The sequence below is a fragment of the Passer domesticus genome, chromosome 3, assembly GCF_036417665.1.
Source record: "Passer domesticus isolate bPasDom1 chromosome 3, bPasDom1.hap1, whole genome shotgun sequence".
Classification (NCBI taxonomy): domain Eukaryota; kingdom Metazoa; phylum Chordata; class Aves; order Passeriformes; family Passeridae; genus Passer; species Passer domesticus.
Window position 1 is genome coordinate 81,580,255 of NC_087476.1, and position 26,269 is coordinate 81,606,523.

The window sequence follows — 26,269 nt, forward strand, 5'->3', positions numbered from 1 at the left end:
CTTGCCAAAACATAATCAAAACAAATGAAAGCAAACCAAAACATTCCAAATACCCGCCAAAAGATTTTAAAACCCGCCAAAAGGAATCCAAACATTCCAAAACCTGCCAAGACAATATAAACAACACAAGAGAAAACAAAACATTCTAAAACACCACCAAAACATTCCGAAAACCCACCAAAACATCATAAAAACAAATCAAAACAAACCAAACAATAAGAGGAACACGGCAACATATTGGCAAGCAAGAGACAGAGAGCGCGGCACCTTCTAGGAGGCCAAGAAGGAAGCCGCACAACACCTGCACTGTGTCTGCAACTTTCAAACTGCTAGAAGCTAGTGGCTTGCCACTGGCCTGCCTCTTCAATTGCCATTAGCATTCCAATGGAAGCTATTCTTGGACAACTTTGCTCTGCTTGCTGCTAGTTCTGCCCCAGCCTACCATAGATAACCTTGCTCTTCCCTTGAGGTTCTGAGATGCCAAGAACTTGTCAACTTCAAAGGGTGGGCCGGGCTACATCTACTCAGCTGCCACAGTTTCTCCTTGCTAGACCTAGTGGGAAAGCATTTTGCTGAGATGCAGAAGGCAAGAAACACAGAATACGGAGACGCGGAGCTGTCCCAAGTGCCGCTGCCAGGCGTCTTTCCGCAGAAGGAGCGCCCAGGAGCGCACCGCAACCGGCACCGTCGTCTCTGCGCAAAGAGCCAAAATATTTTCAAACCCGCCAAAACTCATCCAAAAATATTTTCAAACCCGCCAAAATAGAAAACCAGACAGAAGTGATCAATACATTCGAAAAAACCTGACAAAACCTGATAAAGCCCACCAAAGCTAATCCAAACACATCAAAAACTGGGCTAAACAGAATCAAAACAAATCAAAACAAACCTAAATCTTCTAAAAACCCGCCAAAATAATTCAAAACCCGTCAAAACTAATCAAAACCTTCCGAATACCTGTTAAAAAACATTCCAAATACCCGCCAAAAGATTTTAAAACCCGCCAAAAGGAATCCAAACATTCCAAAACCTGCCAAGACAATATAAACAACACAAGAGAAAACAAAACATTCTAAAACCCAACCAAAACATTCCGAAAACCCGCCAAAACATCATCAAAACAAATCAAAACCAACCAAAATATTCCAAAATCCCGCCAAAATGATTTAGACCCGCAAAACTCATCAAAACATTCTGAAAAGATGCCAAAACATTAGAAAACCAGCCAGAACTGATCAAAACATTCAAAAAACTTTGCAAAACATCATAAAAACAAATCATAAACCAACCGAAACATTCCAAAAACCAGCCAAAATATTCCGAAATCCGGCCAAAACATCATAAAAACAAATCATAACCAACAGAAACATTCCAAAAACCCAACAAAGTAGTTTAGAACCCGCCAAAACACATCAAAACATTCTGAAAAGATGCCAAAATACTAGAAAACCAGTAAGAAGTGATCCAAACTTTCAATAACTTGCCAAAACATAATCAAAACAAATGAAAGCAACCCAAAACATTCCAAATACCCGCCAAAATATTTTAAAACCCGCCAAAACTCATCCAAAAATATTTTCAAACCCGCCAAAATAGAAAACCAGACAGAAGTGATCAATACATTCGAAAAAACCTCACAAAACATGATAAAGCCCACCAAAGCTAATCCAAACACATCAAAAACTGGGCTAAACAGAAACAAAATAAATCAAAACAAACCTAAATCTTCTAAAAACCCGCCAAAATAATTCAAAACCCGTCAAAACTAATCAAAACCTTCCGAATACCCGTTAAAAAACATTCCAAATACCCGCCAAAAGATTTTAAAACCCGCCAAAAGGAATCCAAACATTCCAAAACCTGCCAAGACAATATAAACAACACAAGAGAAAACAAAACATTCTAAAACCCAACCAAAACATTCCGAAAACCCGCCAAAACATCATCAAAACAAATCAAAACCAACCAAAATATTCCAAAATCCCGCCAAAATGATTTAGACCCGCAAAACTCATCAAAACATTCTGAAAAGATGCCAAAACATTAGAAAACCAGCCAGAACTGATCAAAACATTCAAAAAACTTTGCAAAACATCATAAAAACAAATCATAAACCAACCGAAACATTCCAAAAACAAGCCAAAATATTCCGAAATCCAGCCAAAACATCATAAAAACAAATCATAACCAACCGAAACATTCCAAAAACCCGACAAAGTAGTTTAGAACCCGCCAAAACTCATCAAAACATTCTGAAAAGATGCCAAAATACTAGAAAACCAGTAAGAAGTGATCGAAACTTTCAATAACTTGCCAAAACATAATCAAAACAAATGAAAGCAAACCAAAACATTCCAAATACCCGCCAAAAGATTTTAAAACCCGCCAAAAGGAATCCAAACATTCCAAAACCTGCCAAGACAATATAAACAACACAAGAGAAAACAAAACATTCTAAAACACCACCAAAACATTCCGAAAACCCACCAAAACATCATAAAAACAAATCAAAACAAACCAAACAATAAGAGGAACACGGCAACATATTGGCAAGCAAGAGACAGAGAGCGCGGCACCTTCTAGGAGGCCAAGAAGGAAATCGCACAACACCTGCACTGTGTCTGCAACTTTCAAACTGCTAGAAGCTAGTGGCTTGCCACTGGCCTGCCTCTTCAATTGCCATTAGCATTCCAATGGAAGCTATTCTTGGACAACTTTGCTCTGCTTGCTGCTAGTTCTGCCCCAGCCTACCATAGATAACCTTGCTCTTCCCTTGAGGCTCTGAGATGCCAAGAACTTGTCAACTTCAAAGGGCGGGCCGGGCTACATCTACTCAGCTGCCACAGTTTCTCCTTGCTAGACCTAGTGGGAAAGCATTTTGCTGAGATGCAGAAGGCAAGAAACGCAGAATACGGAGACGCGGAGCTGTCCCAAGTGCCGCTGCCAGCCGTCTTTCCGCAGAAGGAGCGCCCCGGAGCGCACCGCAACCGGCACCGTCATCTCTGCGCAAAGAGCCAAAATATTTTCAAACCCGCCAAAACTCATCCAAAAATATTTTCAAACCCGCCAACATAGAAAACCAGACAGAAGTGATCAATACATTCGAAAAAACCTCACAAAACATGATAAAGCCCACCAAAGCTAATCCAAACACATCAAAAACTGGGCTAAACAGAATCAAAACAAATCAAAACAAACCTAAACCTTCTAAAAACCCGCCAAAATAATTCAAAACCCGTCAAAACTAATCAAAACCTTCCGAATACCCGTTAAAAAACATTCCAAATACCCGCCAAAAGATTTTAAAACCCGCCAAATGGAATCCAAACATTCCAAAACCTGCCAAGACAATATAAACAACACAAGAGAAAACAAAACATTCTAAAACCCAACCAAAACATTCCGAAAACCCGCCAAAACATCATCAAAACAAATCAAAACCAACCAAAATATTCCAAAATCCCGCCAAAATGATTTAGACCCGCAAAACTCATCAAAACATTCTGAAAAGATGCCAAAACATTAGAAAACCAGCCAGAACTGATCAAAACATTCAAAAAACTTTGCAAAACATCATAAAAACAAATCATAAACCAACCGAAACATTCCAAAAACCAGCCAAAATATTCCGAAATCCGGCCAAAACATCATAAAAACAAATCATAACCAACCGAAACATTCCAAAAACCCGACAAAGTAGTTTAGAACCCGCCAAAACTCATCAAAACATTCTGAAAAGATGCCAAAATACTAGAAAACCAGTCTGAAGTGATCAAAACTTTCAATAACTTGCCAAAACATAATCAAAACAAATGAAAGCAACCCAAAACATTCCAAATACCCGCCAAAAGATTTGAAAACCCGCCAAAAGGAATCCAAACATTCCAAAACCTGCCAAGACAATATAAACAACACAAGAGAAAACAAAACATTCTAAAACCCAACCAAAACATTCCGAAAACCCGCCAAAACATCATCAAAACAAATCAAAACCAACCAAAATATTCCAAAAACCCGCCAAAATGATTTAGACCCGCAAAACTCATCAAAACATTCTGAAAAGATGCCAAAACATTAGAAAACCAGCCTGAACTGATCAAAACATTCAAAAAACTTGGCAAAACATCATAAAAACAAGTCAAAACCAACCAAAACATTCCAAAAACCCGACAAAGTAGTTTAGAACCCGCCAAAACTCATCAAAACATTCTGAAAAGATGCCAAAATACTAGAAAACCAGTCTGAAGTGATCAAAACTTTCAATAACTTGCCAAAACATAATCAAAACAAATGAAAGCAACCCAAAACATTCCAAATACCCGCCAAAAGATTTTAAAACCCGCCAAAAGGAATCCAAACATTCCAAAACCTGCCAAGACAATATAAACAACACAAGAGAAAACAAAACATTCTAAAACACCACCAAAACATTCCGAAAACCCACCAAAACATCATAAAAACAAATCAAAACAAACCAAACAATAAGAGGAACACGGCAACATATTGGCAAGCAAGAGACAGAGAGCGCGGCACCTTCTAGGAGGCCAAGAAGGAAGCCGCACAACACCTGCACTGTGTCTGCAACTTTCAAACTGCTAGAAGCTAGTGGCTTGCCACTGGCCTGCCTCTTCAATTGCCATTAGCATTCCAATGGAAGCTATTCTTGGACAACTTTGCTCTGCTTGCTGCTAGTTCTGCCCCAGCCTACCATAGATAACCTTGCTCTTCCCTTGAGGCTCTGAGATGCCAAGAACTTGTCAACTTCAAAGGGTGGGCCGGGCTACATCTACTCAGCTGCCACAGTTTCTCCTTGCTAGACCTAGTGGGAAAGCATTTTGCTGAGATGCAGAAGGCAAGAAACGCAGAATACGGAGACGCGGAGCTGTCCCAAGTGCCGCTGCCAGGCGTCTTTCCGCAGAAGGAGCGCCCCGGAGCGCACCGCAACCGGCACCGTCGTCTCTGCGCAAAGAGCCAAAATATTTTCAAACCCGCCAAAACTCATCCAAAACTATTTTCAAACCCGCCAAAATAGAAAACCAGACAGAAGTGATCAATACATTCGAAAAAACCTCACAAAACATGATAAAGCCCACCAAAGCTAATCCAAACACATCAAAAACTGGGCTAAACAGAATCAAAACAAATCAAAACAAACCTAAATCTTCTAAAAACCCGCCAAAATAATTCAAAACCCGTCAAAACTAATCAAAACCTTACGAATACCTGTTAAAAAACATTCCAAATACCCGCCAAAAGATTTTAAAACCCGCCAAAAGGAATCCAAACATTCCAAAACCTGCCAAGACAATATAAACAACACAAGAGAAAACAAAACATTCTAAAACCCAACCAAAACATTCCGAAAACCCGCCAAAACATCATCAAAACAAATCAAAACCAACCAAAATATTCCAAAATCCCGCCAAAATGATTTAGACCCGCAAAACTCATCAAAACATTCTGAAAAGATGCCAAAACATTAGAAAACCAGCCAGAACTGATCAAAACATTCAAAAAACTTGGCAAAACATCATAAAAACAAATCATAAACCAACCGAAACATTCCAAAAACCAGCCAAAATATTCCGAAATCCGGCCAAAACATCATAAAAACAAATCATAACCAACAGAAACATTCCAAAAACCCGACAAAGTAGTTTAGAACCCGCCAAAACACATCAAAACATTCTGAAAAGATGCCAAAATACTAGAAAACCAGTAAGAAGTGATCCAAACTTTCAATAACTTGCCAAAACATAATCAAAACAAATGAAAGCAACCCAAAACATTCCAAATACCCGCCAAAAGATTTTAAAACCCGCCAAAACTCATCCAAAAATATTTTCAAACCCGCCAAAATAGAAAACCAGACAGAAGTGATCAATACATTAGAAAAAACCTCACAAAACATGATAAAGCCCACCAAAGCTAATCCAAACACATCAAAAACTGGGCTAAACAGAAACAAAATAAATCAAAACAAACCTAAATCTTCTAAAAACCCGCCAAAATAATTCAAAACCCGTCAAAACTAATCAAAACCTTCCGAATACCCGTTAAAAAACATTCCAAATACCCGCCAAAAGATTTTAAAACCCGCCAAAAGGAATCCAAACATTCCAAAACCTGCCAAGACAATATAAACAACACAAGAGAAAACAAAACATTCTAAAACCCAACCAAAACATTCCGAAAACCCGCCAAAACATCATCAAAACAAATCAAAACCAACCAAAATATTCCAAAATCCCGCCAAAATGATTTAGACCCGCAAAACTCATCAAAACATTCTGAAAAGATGCCAAAACATTAGAAAACCAGCCAGAACTGATCAAAACATTCAAAAAACTTTGCAAAACATCATAAAAACAAATCATAAACCAACCGAAACATTCCAAAAACAAGCCAAAATATTCCGAAATCCAGCCAAAACATCATAAAAACAAATCATAACCAACCGAAACATTCCAAAAACCCGACAAAGTAGTTTAGAACCCGCCAAAACTCATCAAAACATTCTGAAAAGATGCCAAAATACTAGAAAACCAGTCTGAAGTGATCGAAACTTTCAATAACTTGCCAAAACATAATCAAAACAAATGAAAGCAAACCAAAACATTCCAAATACCCGCCAAAAGATTTTAAAACCCGCCAAAAGGAATCCAAACATTCCAAAACCTGCCAAGACAATATAAACAACACAAGAGAAAACAAAACATTCTAAAACACCACCAAAACATTCCGAAAACCCACCAAAACATCATAAAAACAAATCAAAACAAACCAAACAATAAGAGGAACACGGCAACATATTGGCAAGCAAGAGACAGAGAGCGCGGCACCTTCTAGGAGGCCAAGAAGGAAATCGCACAACACCTGCACTGTGTCTGCAACTTTCAAACTGCTAGAAGCTAGTGGCTTGCCACTGGCCTGCCTCTTCAATTGCCATTAGCATTCCAATGGAAGCTATTCTTGGACAACTTTGCTCTGCTTGCTGCTAGTTCTGCCCCAGCCTACCATAGATAACCTTGCTCTTCCCTTGAGGCTCTGAGATGCCAAGAACTTGTCAACTTCAAAGGGCGGGCCGGGCTACATCTACTCAGCTGCCACAGTTTCTCCTTGCTAGACCTAGTGGGAAAGCATTTTGCTGAGATGCAGAAGGCAAGAAACGCAGAATACGGAGACGCGGAGCTGTCCCAAGTGCCGCTGCCAGCCGTCTTTCCGCAGAAGGAGCGCCCCGGAGCGCACCGCAACCGGCACCGTCATCTCTGCGCAAAGAGCCAAAATATTTTCAAACCCGCCAAAACTCATCCAAAAATATTTTCAAACCCGCCAACATAGAAAACCAGACAGAAGTGATCAATACATTCGAAAAAACCTCACAAAACATGATAAAGCCCACCAAAGCTAATCCAAACACATCAAAAACTGGGCTAAACAGAATCAAAACAAATCAAAACAAACCTAAACCTTCTAAAAACCCGCCAAAATAATTCAAAACCCGTCAAAACTAATCAAAACCTTCCGAATACCCGTTAAAAAACATTCCAAATACCCACCAAAAGATTTTAAAACCCGCCAAAACAAATCCAAACATTCCAAAACCTGCCAACACAATATAAACAACTCAAGAGAATACAAAACATTCTAAAACCCAACCAAAACATTCCGAAAACCCGCCAAAACATCATCAAAACAAATCAAAACCAACCAAAATATTCCAAAATCCCGCCAAAATGATTTAGACCCGCAAAACTCATCAAAACATTCTGAAAAGATGCCAAAACATTAGAAAACCAGCCAGAACTGATCAAAACATTCAAAAAACTTTGCAAAACATCATATAAACAAATCATAAACCAACCGAAACATTCCAAAAACCAGCCAAAATATTCCGAAATCCGGCCAAAACATCATAAAAACAAATCATAACCAACCGAAACATTCCAAAAACCCAACAAAGTAGTTTAGAACCCGCCAAAACTCATCAAAACATTCTGAAAAGATGCCAAAATACTAGAAAACCAGTAAGAAGTGATCCAAACTTTCAATAACTTGCCAAAACATAATCAAAACAAATGAAAGCAACCCAAAACATTCCAAATACCCGCCAAAAGATTTTAAAACCCGCCAAAAGGAATCCAAAAATATTTTCAAACCCGCCAAAATAGAAAACCAGACAGAAGTGATCAATACATTCGAAAAAACCTCACAAAACATGATAAAGCCCACCAAAGCTAATCCAAACACATCAAAAACTGGGCTAAACAGAATCAAAACAAATCAAAACAAACCTAAATCTTCTAAAAACCCGCCAAAATAATTCAAAACCCGTCAAAACTAATCAAAACCTTCCGAATACCCGTTAAAAAACATTCCAAATACCCGCCAAAATATTTTAAAACCCGCCAAAAGGAATCCAAACATTCCAAAACCTGCCAAGACAATATAAACAACACAAGAGAAAACAAAACATTCTAAAACCCAACCAAAACATTCCGAAAACCCGCCAAAACATCATCAAATCAAATCAAAACCAACCAAAATATTCCAAAATCCCGCCAAAATGATTTAGACCCGCAAAACTCATCAAAACATTCTGAAAAGATGCCAAAACATTAGAAAACCAGCCAGAACTGATCAAAACATTCAAAAAACTTGGCAAAACATCATAAAAACAAATCATAAACCAACCGAAACATTCCAAAAACCAGCCAAAATATTCCGAAATCCGGCCAAAACATCATAAAAACAAATCATAACCAACCGAAACATTCCAAAAACCCGACAAAGTAGTTTAGAACCCGCCAAAACTCATCAAAACATTCTGAAAAGATGCCAAAATACTAGAAAACCAGTAAGAAGTGATCCAAACTTTCAATAACTAGCCAAAACATAATCAAAACAAATGAAAGCAAACCAAAACATTCCAAATACCCGCCAAAAGATTTGAAAACCCGCCAAAACGAATCCAAACATTCCAAAACCGGCCAAGACAATATAAACAACACAAGAGAAAACAAAACATTCTAAAACACCACCAAAACATTCCGAAAACCCACCAAAACATCATCAAAACAAATCAAAACAAACCAAACAATAAGAGGAACACGGCAACATATTGGCAAGCAAGAGACAGAGAGCGCGGCACCTTCTAGGAGGCCAAGAAGGAAGCCGCACAACACCTGCACTGTGTCTGCAACTTTCAAACTGCTAGAAGCTAGTGGCTTGCCACTGGCCTGCCTCTTCAATTGCCATTAGCATTCCAATGGAAGCTATTCTTGGACAACTTTGCTCTGCTTGCTGCTAGTTCTGCCCCAGCCTACCATAGATAACCTTGCTCTTCCCTTGAGGCTCTGAGATGCCAAGAACTTGTCAACTTCAAAGGGTGGGCCGGGCTACATCTACTCAGCTGCCACAGTTTCTCCTTGCTAGACCTAGTGGGAAAGCATTTTGCTGAGATGCAGAAGGCAAGAAACACAGAATACGGAGACGCGGAGCTGTCCCAAGTGCCGCTGCCAGGCGTCTTTCCGCAGAAGGAGCGCCCCGGAGCGCACCGCAACCGGCACCGTCATCTCTGCGCAAAGAGCCAAAATATTTTCAAACCCGCCAAAACTCATCCAAAACTATTTTCAAACCCGCCAAAATAGAAAACCAGACAGAAGTGATCAATACATTCGAAAAAACCTCACAAAACATGATAAAGCCCACCAAAGCTAATCCAAACACATCAAAAACTGGGCTAAACAGAATCAAAACAAATCAAAACAAACCTAAATCTTCTAAAAACCCGCCAAAATAATTCAAAACCCGTCAAAACTAATCAAAACCTTACGAATACCCGTTAAAAAACATTCCAAATACCCGCCAAAATATTTTAAAACCCGCCAAATGGAATCCAAACATTCCAAAACCTGCCAAGACAATATAAACAACACAAGAGAAAACAAAACATTCTAAAACCCAACCAAAACATTCCGAAATCCCGCCAAAACATCATCATAACAAATCAAAACCAACCAAAATATTCCAAAATCCCGCCAAAATGATTTAGACCCGCAAAACTCATCAAAACATTCTGAAAAGATGCCAAAACATTAGAAAACCAGCCAGAACTGATCAAAACATTCAAAAAACTTTGCAAAACATCATAAAAACAAATCATAAACCAACCGAAACATTCCAAAAACCAGCCAAAATATTCCGAAATCCGGCCAAAACATCATAAAAACAAATCATAACCAACCGAAACATTCCAAAAACCCGACAAAGTAGTTTAGAACCCGCCAAAACTCATCAAAACATTCTGAAAAGATGCCAAAATACTAGAAAACCAGTAAGAAGTGATCCAAACTTTCAATAACTTGCCAAAACATAATCAAAACAAATGAAAGCAACCCAAAACATTCCAAATACCCGCCAAAAGATTTTAAAACCCGCCAAAAGGAATCCAAACATTCCAAAACCTGCCAAGACAATATAAACAACACAAGAGAAAACAAAACATTCTAAAACACCACCAAAACATTCCGAAAACCCACCAAAACATCATAAAAACAAATCAAAACAAACCAAACAATAAGAGGAACATGGCAACATATTGGCAAGCAAGAGACAGAGAGCGCGGCACCTTCTAGGAGGCCAAGAAGGAAGCCGCACAACACCTGCACTGTGTCTGCAACTTTCAAACTGCTAGAAGCTAGTGGCTTGCCACTGGCCTGCCTCTTCAATTGCCATTAGCATTCCAATGGAAGCTATTCTTGGACAACTTTGCTCTGCTTGCTGCTAGTTCTGACCCAGCCTACCATAGATAACCTTGCTCTTCCCTTGAGGCTCTGAGATGCCAAGTACTTGTCAACTTCAAAGGGTGGGCCGGGCTACATCTACTCAGCTGCCACAGTTTCTCCTTGCTAGACCTAGTGGGAAAGCATTTTGCTGAGATGCAGAAGGCAAGAAACACAGAATACGGAGACGCGGAGCTGTCCCAAGTGCCGCTGCCAGGCGTCTTTCCGCAGAAGGAGCGCCCCGCAGCGCACCGCAACCGGCACCGTCATCTCTGCGCAAAGAGCCAAAATATTTTCAAACCCGCCAAAACTCATCCAAAACTATTTTCAAACCCACCAAAATAGAAAACCAGACAGAAGTGATCAATACATTCGAAAAAACCTCACAAAACATGATAAAGCCCACCAAAGCTAATCCAAACACATCAAAAACTGGGCTAAACAGAATCAAAACAAATCAAAACAAACCTAAACCTTCTAAAAACCCGCCAAAATAATTCAAAACCCGTCAAAACTAATCAAAACATTCCGAATACCCGTTAAAAAACATTCCAAATACCCGCCAAAATATTTTAAAACCCGCCAAATGGAATCCAAACATTCCAAAACCTGCCAAGACAATATAAACAACACAAGAGAAAACAAAACATTCTAAAACCCAACCAAAACATTCCGAAAACCCGCCAAAACATCGTCAAAACAAATCAAAACCAACCAAAATATTCCAAAATCCCGCCAAAATGATTTAGACCCGCAAAACTCATCAAAACATTCTGAAAAGATGCCAAAACATTAGAAAACCAGCCAGAACTGATCAAAACATTCAAAAAACTTTGCAAAACATCATAAAAACAAATCATAAACCAACCGAAACATTCCAAAAACCAGCCAAAATATTCCGAAATCCGGCCAAAACATCATAAAAACAAATCATAACCAACCGAAACATTCCAAAAACCCAACAAAGTAGTTTAGAACCCGCCAAAACTCATCAAAACATTCTGAAAAGATGCCAAAATACTAGAAAACCAGTAAGAAGTGATCCAAACTTTCAATAACTAGCCAAAACATAATCAAAACAAATGAAAGCAAACCAAAACATTCCAAATACCCGCCAAAAGATTTGAAAACCCGCCAAAAGGAATCCAAACATTCCAAAACCGGCCAAGACAATATAAACAACACAAGAGAAAACAAAACATTCTAAAACACCACCAAAACATCATAAAAACAAATCAAAACAAACCAAACAATAAGAGGAACACGGCAACATATTGGCAAGCAAGAGACAGAGAGCGCGGCACCTTCTAGGAGGCCAAGAAGGAAGCCGCACAACACCTGCACTGTGTCTGCAACTTTCAAACTGCTAGAAGCTAGTGGCTTGCCACTGGCCTGCCTCTTCAATTGCCATTAGCATTCCAATGGAAGCTATTCTTGGACAACTTTGCTCTGCTTGCTGCTAGTTCTGCCCCAGCCTACCATAGATAACCTTGCTCTTCCCTTGAGGCTCTGAGATGCCAAGAACTTGTCAACTTCAAAGGGCGGGCCGGGCTACATCTACTCAGCTGCCACAGTTTCTCCTTGCTAGACCTAGTGGGAAAGCATTTTGCTGAGATGCAGAAGGCAAGAAACGCAGAATACGGAGACGCGGAGCTGTCCCAAGTGCCGCTGCCAGGCGTCTTTCCGCAGAAGGAGCGCCCCGGAGCGCACCGCAACCGGCACCGTCGTCTCTGCGCAAAGAGCCAAAATATTTTCAAACCCGCCAAAACTCATCCAAAAATATTTTCAAACCCGCCAAAATAGAAAACCAGACAGAAGTGATCAATACATTCGAAAAAACCTCACAAAACATGATAAAGCCCACCAAAGCTAATCCAAACACATCAAAAACTTGGCTAAACAGAATCAAAACAAATCAAAACAAACCTAAACCTTCTAAAAACCCGCCAAAATAATTCAAAACCCGTCAAAACTAATCAAAACCTTCCGAATACCCGTTAAATACATTCCAAATACCCGCCAAAAGATTTTAAAACCCGCCAAAAGGAATCCAAACATTCCAAAACCTGCCAAGACAATATAAACAACACAAGAGAAAACAAAACATTCTAAAACCCAACCAAAACATTCCGAAAACCCGCCAAAACATCATCAAAACAAATCAAAACCAACCAAAATATTCCAAAATCCCGCCAAAATGATTTAGACCCGCAAAACTCATCAAAACATTCTGAAAAGATGCCAAAACATTAGAAAACCAGCCAGAACTGATCAAAACATTCAAAAAACTTGGCAAAACATCATAAAAACAAATCATAAACCAACCGAAACATTCCAAAAACCAGCCAAAATATTCCGAAATCCGGCCAAAACATCATAAAAACAAATCATAACCAACCGAAACATTCCAAAAACCCGACAAAGTAGTTTAGAACCCGCCAAAACTCATCAAAACATTCTGAAAAGATGCCAAAATACTAGAAAACCAGTAAGAAGTGATCCAAACTTTCAATAACTTGCCAAAACATAATCAAAACAAATGAAAGCAACCCAAAACATTCCAAATACCCGCCAAAAGATTTTAAAACCCGCCAAAAGGAATCCAAACATTCCAAAACCTGCCAAGACAATATAAACAACACAAGAGAAAACAAAACATTCTAAAACACCACCAAAACATTCCGAAAACCCACCAAAACATCATAAAAACAAATCAAAACAAACCAAACAATAAGAGGAACACGGCAACATATTGGCAAGCAAGAGACAGAGAGCGCGGCACCTTCTAGGAGGCCAAGAAGGAAGCCGCACAACACCTGCACTGTGTCTGCAACTTTCAAACTGCTAGAAGCTAGTGGCTTGCCACTGGCCTGCCTCTTCAATTGCCATTAGCATTCCAATGGAAGCTATTCTTGGACAACTTTGCTCTGCTTGCTGCTAGTTCTGCCCCAGCCTACCATAGATAACCTTGCTCTTCCCTTGAGGCTCTGAGATGCCAAGAACTTGTCAACTTCAAAGGGTGGGCCGGGCTACATCTACTCAGATGCCACAGTTTCTCCTTGCTAGACCTAGTGGGAAAGCATTTTGCTGAGATGCAGAAGGCAAGAAACGCAGAATACGGAGACGCGGAGCTGTCCCAAGTGCCGCTGCCAGCCGTCTTTCCGCAGAAGGAGCGCCCCGGAGCGCACCGCAACCGGCACCGTCATCTCTGCGCAAAGAGCCAAAATATTTTCAAACCCGCCAAAACTCATCCAAAAATATTTTCAAACCCGCCAACATAGAAAACCAGACAGAAGTGATCAATACATTCGAAAAAACCTCACAAAACATGATAAAGCCCACCAAAGCTAATCCAAACACATCAAAAACTGGGCTAAACAGAATCAAAACAAATCAAAACAAACCTAAACCTTCTAAAAACCCGCCAAAATAATTCAAAACCCGTCAAAACTAATCAAAACCTTCCGAATACCCGTTAAAAAACATTCCAAATACCCACCAAAAGATTTTAAAACCCGCCAAAACAAATCCAAACATTCCAAAACCTGCCAACACAATATAAACAACTCAAGAGAATACAAAACATTCTAAAACCCAACCAAAACATTCCGAAAACCCGCCAAAACATCATCAAAACAAATCAAAACCAACCAAAATATTCCAAAATCCCGCCAAAATGATTTAGACCCGCAAAACTCATCAAAACATTCTGAAAAGATGCCAAAACATTAGAAAACCAGCCAGAACTGATCAAAACATTCAAAAAACTTTGCAAAACATCATATAAACAAATCATAAACCAACCGAAACATTCCAAAAACCAGCCAAAATATTCCGAAATCCGGCCAAAACATCATAAAAACAAATCATAACCAACCGAAACATTCCAAAAACCCAACAAAGTAGTTTAGAACCCGCCAAAACTCATCAAAACATTCTGAAAAGATGCCAAAATACTAGAAAACCAGTAAGAAGTGATCCAAACTTTCAATAACTTGCCAAAACATAATCAAAACAAATGAAAGCAACCCAAAACATTCCAAATACCCGCCAAAAGATTTTAAAACCCGCCAAAAGGAATCCAAAAATATTTTCAAACCCGCCAAAATAGAAAACCAGACAGAAGTGATCAATACATTCGAAAAAACCTCACAAAACATGATAAAGCCCACCAAAGCTAATCCAAACACATCAAAAACTGGGCTAAACAGAATCAAAACAAATCAAAACAAACCTAAATCTTCTAAAAACCCGCCAAAATAATTCAAAACCCGTCAAAACTAATCAAAACCTTCCGAATACCCGTTAAAAAACATTCCAAATACCCGCCAAAATATTTTAAAACCCGCCAAAAGGAATCCAAACATTCCAAAACCTGCCAAGACAATATAAACAACACAAGAGAAAACAAAACATTCTAAAACCCAACCAAAACATTCCGAAAACCCGCCAAAACATCATCAAATCAAATCAAAACCAACCAAAATATTCCAAAATCCCGCCAAAATGATTTAGACCCGCAAAACTCATCAAAACATTCTGAAAAGATGCCAAAACATTAGAAAACCAGCCAGAACTGATCAAAACATTCAAAAAACTTGGCAAAACATCATAAAAACAAATCATAAACCAACCGAAACATTCCAAAAACCAGCCAAAATATTCCGAAATCCGGCCAAAACATCATAAAAACAAATCATAACCAACCGAAACATTCCAAAAACCCGACAAAGTAGTTTAGAACCCGCCAAAACTCATCAAAACATTCTGAAAAGATGCCAAAATACTAGAAAACCAGTAAGAAGTGATCCAAACTTTCAATAACTAGCCAAAACATAATCAAAACAAATGAAAGCAAACCAAAACATTCCAAATACCCGCCAAAAGATTTGAAAACCCGCCAAAACGAATCCAAACATTCCAAAACCGGCCAAGACAATATAAACAACACAAGAGAAAACAAAACATTCTAAAACACCACCAAAACATTCCGAAAACCCACCAAAACATCATCAAAACAAATCAAAACAAACCAAACAATAAGAGGAACACGGCAACATATTGGCAAGCAAGAGACAGAGAGCGCGGCACCTTCTAGGAGGCCAAGAAGGAAGCCGCACAACACCTGCACTGTGTCTGCAACTTTCAAACTGCTAGAAGCTAGTGGCTTGCCACTGGCCTGCCTCTTCAATTGCCATTAGCATTCCAATGGAAGCTATTCTTGGACAACTTTGCTCTGCTTGCTGCTAGTTCTGCCCCAGCCTACCATAGATAACCTTGCTCTTCCCTTGAGGCTCTGAGATGCCAAGAACTTGTCAACTTCAAAGGGTGGGCCGGGCTACATCTACTCAGCTGCCACAGTTTCTCCTTGCTAGACCTAGTGGGAAAGCATTTTGCTGAGATGCAGAAGGCAAGAAACACAGAATACGGAGACGCGGAGCTGTCCCAAGTGCCGCTGCCAGGCGTCTTTCCGCAGAAGGAGCGCCCCGGAGCGCACCGCAACCGGCACCGTCATCTCTGCGCAAAGAGCCAAAATATTTTCAAACCCGCCAAAACTCATCCAAAACTATTTTCAAACCCGCCAAAATAGAAAACCAGACAGAAGTGATCAATACATTCGAAAAAACCTCACAAAACATGATAAAGCCCACCAAAGCTAATCCAAACACATCAAAAACTGGGCTAAACAGAATCAAAACAAATCAAAACAAACCTAAATCTTCTAAAAACCCGCCAAAATAATTCAAAACCCGTCAAAACTAATCAAAACCTTACGAATACCCGTTAAAAAACATTCCAAATACCCGCCAAAATATTTTAAAACCCGCCAAATGGAATCCAAACATTCCAAAACCTGCCAAGACAATATAAACAACACAAGAGAAAACAAAACATTCTAAAACCCAACCAAAACATTCCGAAATCCCGCCAAAACATCATCATAACAAATCAAAACCAACCAAAATATTCCAAAATCCCGCCAAAATGATTTAGACCCGCAAAACTCATCAAAACATTCTGAAAAGATGCCAAAACATTAGAAAACCAGCCAGAACTGATCAAAACATTCAAAAAACTTTGCAAAACATCATAAAAACAAATCATAAACCAACCGAAACATTCCAAAAACCAGCCAAAATATTCCGAAATCCGGCCAAAACATCATAAAAACAAATCATAACCAACCGAAACATTCCAAAAACCCGACAAAGTAGTTTAGAACCCGCCAAAACTCATCAAAACATTCTGAAAAGATGCCAAAATACTAGAAAACCAGTAAGAAGTGATCCAAACTTTCAATAACTTGCCAAAACATAATCAAAACAAATGAAAGCAACCCAAAACATTCCAAATACCCGCCAAAAGATTTTAAAACCCGCCAAAAGGAATCCAAACATTCCAAAACCTGCCAAGACAATATAAACAACACAAGAGAAAACAAAACATTCTAAAACACCACCAAAACATTCCGAAAACCCACCAAAACATCATAAAAACAAATCAAAACAAACCAAACAATAAGAGGAACATGGCAACATATTGGCAAGCAAGAGACAGAGAGCGCGGCACCTTCTAGGAGGCCAAGAAGGAAGCCGCACAACACCTGCACTGTGTCTGCAACTTTCAAACTGCTAGAAGCTAGTGGCTTGCCACTGGCCTGCCTCTTCAATTGCCATTAGCATTCCAATGGAAGCTATTCTTGGACAACTTTGCTCTGCTTGCTGCTAGTTCTGACCCAGCCTACCATAGATAACCTTGCTCTTCCCTTGAGGCTCTGAGATGCCAAGTACTTGTCAACTTCAAAGGGTGGGCCGGGCTACATCTACTCAGCTGCCACAGTTTCTCCTTGCTAGACCTAGTGGGAAAGCATTTTGCTGAGATGCAGAAGGCAAGAAACACAGAATACGGAGACGCGGAGCTGTCCCAAGTGCCGCTGCCAGGCGTCTTTCCGCAGAAGGAGCGCCCCGCAGCGCACCGCAACCGGCACCGTCATCTCTGCGCAAAGAGCCAAAATATTTTCAAACCCGCCAAAACTCATCCAAAACTATTTTCAAACCCACCAAAATAGAAAACCAGACAGAAGTGATCAATACATTCGAAAAAACCTCACAAAACATGATAAAGCCCACCAAAGCTAATCCAAACACATCAAAAACTGGGCTAAACAGAATCAAAACAAATCAAAACAAACCTAAACCTTCTAAAAACCCGCCAAAATAATTCAAAACCCGTCAAAACTAATCAAAACATTCCGAATACCCGTTAAAAAACATTCCAAATACCCGCCAAAATATTTTAAAACCCGCCAAATGGAATCCAAACATTCCAAAACCTGCCAAGACAATATAAACAACACAAGAGAAAACAAAACATTCTAAAACCCAACCAAAACATTCCGAAAACCCGCCAAAACATCGTCAAAACAAATCAAAACCAACCAAAATATTCCAAAATCCCGCCAAAATGATTTAGACCCGCAAAACTCATCAAAACATTCTGAAAAGATGCCAAAACATTAGAAAACCAGCCAGAACTGATCAAAACATTCAAAAAACTTTGCAAAACATCATAAAAACAAATCATAAACCAACCGAAACATTCCAAAAACCAGCCAAAATATTCCGAAATCCGGCCAAAACATCATAAAAACAAATCATAACCAACCGAAACATTCCAAAAACCCAACAAAGTAGTTTAGAACCCGCCAAAACTCATCAAAACATTCTGAAAAGATGCCAAAATACTAGAAAACCAGTAAGAAGTGATCCAAACTTTCAATAACTAGCCAAAACATAATCAAAACAAATGAAAGCAAACCAAAACATTCCAAATACCCGCCAAAAGATTTGAAAACCCGCCAAAAGGAATCCAAACATTCCAAAACCGGCCAAGACAATATAAACAACACAAGAGAAAACAAAACATTCTAAAACACCACCAAAACATCATAAAAACAAATCAAAACAAACCAAACAATAAGAGGAACACGGCAACATATTGGCAAGCAAGAGACAGAGAGCGCGGCACCTTCTAGGAGGCCAAGAAGGAAGCCGCACAACACCTGCACTGTGTCTGCAACTTTCAAACTGCTAGAAGCTAGTGGCTTGCCACTGGCCTGCCTCTTCAATTGCCATTAGCATTCCAATGGAAGCTATTCTTGGACAACTTTGCTCTGCTTGCTGCTAGTTCTGCCCCAGCCTACCATAGATAACCTTGCTCTTCCCTTGAGGCTCTGAGATGCCAAGAACTTGTCAACTTCAAAGGGCGGGCCGGGCTACATCTACTCAGCTGCCACAGTTTCTCCTTGCTAGACCTAGTGGGAAAGCATTTTGCTGAGATGCAGAAGGCAAGAAACGCAGAATACGGAGACGCGGAGCTGTCCCAAGTGCCGCTGCCAGGCGTCTTTCCGCAGAAGGAGCGCCCCGGAGCGCACCGCAACCGGCACCGTCGTCTCTGCGCAAAGAGCCAAAATATTTTCAAACCCGCCAAAACTCATCCAAAAATATTTTCAAACCCGCCAAAATAGAAAACCAGACAGAAGTGATCAATACATTCGAAAAAACCTCACAAAACATGATAAAGCCCACCAAAGCTAATCCAAACACATCAAAAACTTGGCTAAACAGAATCAAAACAAATCAAAACAAACCTAAACCTTCTAAAAACCCGCCAAAATAATTCAAAACCCGTCAAAACTAATCAAAACCTTCCGAATACCCGTTAAATACATTCCAAATACCCGCCAAAAGATTTTAAAACCCGCCAAAAGGAATCCAAACATTCCAAAACCTGCCAAGACAATATAAACAACACAAGAGAAAACAAAACATTCTAAAACCCAACCAAAACATTCCGAAAACCCGCCAAAACATCATCAAAACAAATCAAAACCAACCAAAATATTCCAAAATCCCGCCAAAATGATTTAGACCCGCAAAACTCATCAAAACATTCTGAAAAGATGCCAAAACATTAGAAAACCAGCCAGAACTGATCAAAACATTCAAAAAACTTGGCAAAACATCATAAAAACAAATCATAAACCAACCGAAACATTCCAAAAACCAGCCAAAATATTCCGAAATCCGGCCAAAACATCATAAAAACAAATCATAACCAACCGAAACATTCCAAAAACCCGACAAAGTAGTTTAGAACCCGCCAAAACTCATCAAAACATTCTGAAAAGATGCCAAAATACTAGAAAACCAGTAAGAAGTGATCCAAACTTTCAATAACTTGCCAAAACATAATCAAAACAAATGAAAGCAACCCAAAACATTCCAAATACCCGCCAAAAGATTTTAAAACCCGCCAAAAGGAATCCAAACATTCCAAAACCTGCCAAGACAATATAAACAACACAAGAGAAAACAAAACATTCTAAAACACCACCAAAACATTCCGAAAACCCACCAAAACATCATAAAAACAAATCAAAACAAACCAAACAATAAGAGGAACACGGCAACATATTGGCAAGCAAGAGACAGAGAGCGCGGCACCTTCTAGGAGGCCAAGAAGGAAGCCGCACAACACCTGCACTGTGTCTGCAACTTTCAAACTGCTAGAAGCTAGTGGCTTGCCACTGGCCTGCCTCTTCAATTGCCATTAGCATTCCAATGGAAGCTATTCTTGGACAACTTTGCTCTGCTTGCTGCTAGTTCTGCCCCAGCCTACCATAGATAACCTTGCTCTTCCCTTGAGGCTCTGAGATGCCAAGAACTTGTCAACTTCAAAGGGTGGGCCGGGCTACATCTACTCAGATGCCACAGTTTCTCCTTGCTAGACCTAGTGGGAAAGCATTTTGCTGAGATGCAGAAGGCAAGAAACACAGAATACGGAGACGCGGAGCTGTCCCAAGTGCCGCTGCCAGGCGTCTTTCCGCAGAAGGAGCGCCCCGGAGCGCACCGCAACCGGCACCGTCATCTCTGCGCAAAGAGCCAAAATATTTTCAAACCCGCCAAAACTCATCCAAAACTATTTTCAAACCCGCCAAAATAGAAAACCAGACAGAAGTGATCAATACATTCGAAAAAACCTCACAAAACATGATAAAGCCCACCAAAGCTAATCCAAACACATCAAAAACTGGGCTAAACAGAATCAAAACAAATCAAAACAAACCTAAATCTTCTAAAAACCCGCCAAAATAATTCAAAACCCGTCAAAACTAATCAAAACCTTCCGAATACCCGTTAAAAAACATTCCAAATACCCGCCAAAATATTTTAAAACCCGCCAAAAGGAATCCAAACATTCCAAAACCTGCCAAGACAATATAAACAACACAAGAGAAAACAAAACATTCTAAAACCCAACCAAAACATTCCGAAAACCCGCCAAAACATCATCAAAACAAATCAAAACCAACCAAAATATTCCAAAATCCCGCCAAAATGATTTAGACCCGCAAAACTCATCAAAACATTCTGAAAAGATGCCAAAACATTAGAAAACCAGCCAGAACTGATCAAAACATTCAAAAAACTTGGCAAAACATCATAAAAACAAATCATAAACCAACCGAAACATTCCAAAAACCAGCCAAAATATTCCGAAATCCGGCCAAAACATCATAAAAACAAATCATAACCAACCGAAACATTCCAAAAACCCGACAAAGTAGTTTAGAACCCGCCAAAACTCATCAAAACATTCTGAAAAGATGCAAAAATACTACAAAACCAGTAAGAAGTGATCCAAACTTTCAATAACTTGCCAAAACATAATCAAAACAAATGAAAGCAACCCAAAACATTCCAAATACCCGCCAAAAGATTTTAAAACCCGCCAAAAGGAATCCAAACATTCCAAAACCTGCCAAGACAATATAAACAACACAAGAGAAAACAAAACATTCTAAAACACCACCAAAACATTCCGAAAACCCACCAAAACATCATAAAAACAAATCAAAACAAACCAAACAATAAGAGGAACACGGCAACATATTGGCAAGCAAGAGACAGAGAGCGCGGCACCTTCTAGGAGGCCAAGAAGGAAGCCGCACAACACCTGCACTGTGTCTGCAACTTTCAAACTGCTAGAAGCTAGTGGCTTGCCACTGGCCTGCCTCTTCAATTGCCATTAGCATTCCAATGGAAGCTATTCTTGGACAACTTTGCTCTGCTTGCTGCTAGTTCTGCCCCAGCCTACCATAGATAACCTTGCTCTTCCCTTGAGGCTCTGAGATGCCAAGAACTTGTCAACTTCAAAGGGCGGGCCGGGCTACATCTACTCAGCTGCCACAGTTTCTCCTTGCTAGACCTAGTGGGAAAGCATTTTGCTGAGATGCAGAAGGCAAGAAACACAGAATACGGAGACGCGGAGCTGTCCCAAGTGCCGCTGCCAGGCGTCTTTCCGCAGAAGGAGCGCCCCGGAGCGCACCGCAACCGGCACCGTCATCTCTGCGCAAAGAGCCAAAATATTTTCAAACCCGCCAAAACTCATCCAAAACTATTTTCAAACCCGCCAAAATAGAAAACCAGACAGAAGTGATCAATACATTCGAAAAAACCTCACAAAACATGATAAAGCCCACCAAAGCTAATCCAAACACATCAAAAACTGGGCTAAACAGAATCAAAACAAATCAAAACAAACCTAAACCTTCTAAAAACCCGCCAAAATAATTCAAAACCCGTCAAAACTAATCAAAACCTTCCGAATACCCGTTAAAAAACATTCCAAATACCCACCAAAATATTTTAAAACCCGCCAAATGGAATCCAAACATTCCAAAACCTGCCAAGACAATATAAACAACACAAGAGAAAACAAAACATTCTAAAACCCAACCAAAACATTCCGAAATCCCGCCAAAACATCATCAAAACAAATCAAAACCAACCAAAATATTCCAAAATCCCGCCAAAATGATTTAGACCCGCAAAACTCATCAAAACATTCTGAAAAGATGCCAAAACATTAGAAAACCAGCCAGAACTGATCAAAACATTCAAAAAACTTTGCAAAACATCATAAAAACAAATCATAAACCAACCGAAACATTCCAAAAACCAGCCAAAATATTCCGAAATCCGGCCAAAACATCATAAAAACAAATCATAACCAACCGAAACATTCCAAAAACCCAACAAAGTAGTTTAGAACCCGCCAAAACTCATCAAAACATTCTGAAAAGATGCAAAAATACTACAAAACCAGTAAGAAGTGATCCAAACTTTCAATAACTTGCCAAAACATAATCAAAACAAATGAAAGCAACCCAAAACATTCCAAATACCCGCCAAAAGATTTTAAAACCCGCCAAAACTCATCCAAAAATATTTTCAAACCCGCCAAAATAGAAAACCAGACAGAAGTGATCAATACATTCGAAAAAACCTCACAAAACATGATAAAGCCCACCAAAGCTAATCCAAACACATCAAAAACTGGGCTAAACAGAATCAAAACAAATCAAAACAAACCTAAACCTTCTAAAAACCCGCCAAAATAATTCAAAACCCGTCAAAACTAATCAAAACCTTCCGAATACCCGTTAAATACATTCCAAATACCCGCCAAAAGATTTTAAAACCCGCCAAAAGGAATCCAAACATTCCAAAACCTGCCAAGACAATATAAACAACACAAGAGAAAACAAAACATTCTAAAACCCAACCAAAACATTCCGAAAACCCGCCAAAACATCATCAAATCAAATCAAAACCAACCAAAATATTCCAAAATCCCGCCAAAATGATTTAGACCCGCAAAACTCATCAAAACATTCTGAAAAGATGCCAAAACATTAGAAAACCAGCCAGAACTGATCAAAACATTCAAAAAACTTGGCAAAACATCATAAAAACAAATCATAAACCAACCGAAACATTCCAAAAACCAGCCAAAATATTCCGAAATCCGGCCAAAACATCATAAAAACAAATCATAACCAACCGAAACATTCCAAAAACCCGACAAAGTAGTTTAGAACCCGCCAAAACTCATCAAAACATTCTGAAAAGATCCCAAAATACTAGAAAACCAGTAAGAAGTGATCCAAACTTTCAATAACTTGCCAAAACATAATCAAAACAAATGAAAGCAACCCAAAACATTCCAAATACCCGCCAAAAGATTTTAAAACCCGCCAAAAGGAATCCAAACATTCCAAAACCTGCCAAGACAATATAAACAACACAAGAGAAAACAAAACATTCTAAAACACCACCAAAACATTCCGAAAACCCACCAAAACATCATAAAAACAAATCAAAACAAACCAAACAATAAGAGGAACACGGCAACATATTGGCAAGCAAGAGACAGAGAGCGCGGCACCTTCTAGGAGGCCAAGAAGGAAGCCGCACAACACCTGCACTGTGTCTGCAACTTTCAAACTGCTAGAAGCTAGTGGCTTGCCACTGGCCTGCCTCTTCAATTGCCATTAGCATTCCAATGGAAGCTATTCTTGGACAACTTTGCTCTGCTTGCTGCTAGTTCTGCCCCAGCCTACCATAGATAACCTTGCTCTTCCCTTGAGGCTCTGAGATGCCAAGAACTTGTCAACTTCAAAGGGCGGGCCGGGCTACATCTACTCAGCTGCCACAGTTTCTCCTTGCTAGACCTAGTGGGAAAGCATTTTGCTGAGATGCAGAAGGCAAGAAACGCAGAATACGGAGACGCGGAGCTGTCCCAAGTGCCGCTGCCAGCCGTCTTTCCGCAGAAGGAGCGCCCCGGAGCGCACCGCAACCGGCACCGTCATCTCTGCGCAAAGAGCCAAAATATTTTCAAACCCGCCAAAACTCATCCAAAACTATTTTCAAACCCGCCAAAATAGAAAACCAGACAGAAGTGATCAATACATTCGAAAAAACCTCACAAAACATGATAAAGCCCACCAAAGCTAATCCAAACACATCAAAAACTGGGCTAAACAGAATCAAAACAAATGAAAACAAGCCTAAACCTTCTAAAAACCCGCCAAAATAATTCAAAACCCGTCAAAACTAATCAAAACCTTCCGAATACCCGTTAAAAAACATTCCAAATACCCACCAAAATATTTTAAAACCCGCCAAAAGGAATCCAAACATTCCAAAACCTGCCAACACAATATAAACAACTCAAGAGAATACAAAACATTCTAAAACCCAACCAAAACATTCCGAAAACCCGCCAAAACATCATCAAAACAAATCAAAACCAACCAAAATATTCCAAAATCCCGCCAAAATGATTTAGACCCGCAAAACTCATCAAAACATTCTGAAAAGATGCCAAAACATTAGAAAACCAGCCAGAACTGATCAAAACATTCAAAAAACTTTGCAAAACATCATAAAAACAAATCATAAACCAACTGAAACATTCCAAAAACCAGCCAAAATATTCCGAAATCCGGCCAAAACATCATAAAACAAATCATAACCAACCGAAACATTCCAAAAACCCGACAAAGTAGTTTAGAACCCGCCAAAACACATCAAAACATTCTGAAAAGATGCCAAAATACTAGAAAACCAGTAAGAAGTGATCCAAACTTTCAATAACTTGCCAAAACATAATCAAAACAAATGAAAGCAACCCAAAACATTCCAAATACCCGCCAAAAGATTTTAAAACCCGCCAAAAGGAATCCAAACATTCCAAAACCTGCCAAGACAATATAAACAACACAAGAGAAAACAAAACATTCTAAAACACCACCAAAACATTCCGAAAACCCACCAAAACATCATAAAAACAAATCAAAACAAACCAAACAATAAGAGGAACACGGCAACATATTGGCAAGCAAGAGACAGAGAGCGCGGCACCTTCTAGGAGGCCAAGAAGGAAGCCGCACAACACCTGCACTGTGTCTGCAACTTTCAAACTGCTAGAAGCTAGTGGCTTGCCACTGGCCTGCCTCTTCAATTGCCATTAGCATTCCAATGGAAGCTATTCTTGGACAACTTTGCTCTGCTTGCTGCTAGTTCTGCCCCAGCCTACCATAGATAACCTTGCTCTTCCCTTGAGGCTCTGAGATGCCAAGAACTTGTCAACTTCAAAGGGTGGGCCGGGCTACATCTACTCAGATGCCACAGTTTCTCCTTGCTAGACCTAGTGGGAAAGCATTTTGCTGAGATGCAGAAGGCAAGAAACACAGAATACGGAGACGCGGAGCTGTCCCAAGTGCCGCTGCCAGGCGTCTTTCCGCAGAAGGAGCGCCCCGCAGCGCACCGCAACCGGCACCGTCATCTCTGCGCAAAGAGCCAAAATATTTTCAAACCCGCCAAAACTCATCCAAAACTATTTTCAAACCCGCCAAAATAGAAAACCAGACAGAAGTGATCAATACATTCGAAAAAACCTCACAAAACATGATAAAGCCCACCAAAGCTAATCCAAACACATCAAAAACTGGGCTAAACAGAATCAAAACAAATCAAAACAAACCTAAATCTTCTAAAAACCCGCCAAAATAATTCAAAACCCGTCAAAACTAATCAAAACCTTACGAATACCCGTTAAAAAACATTCCAAATACC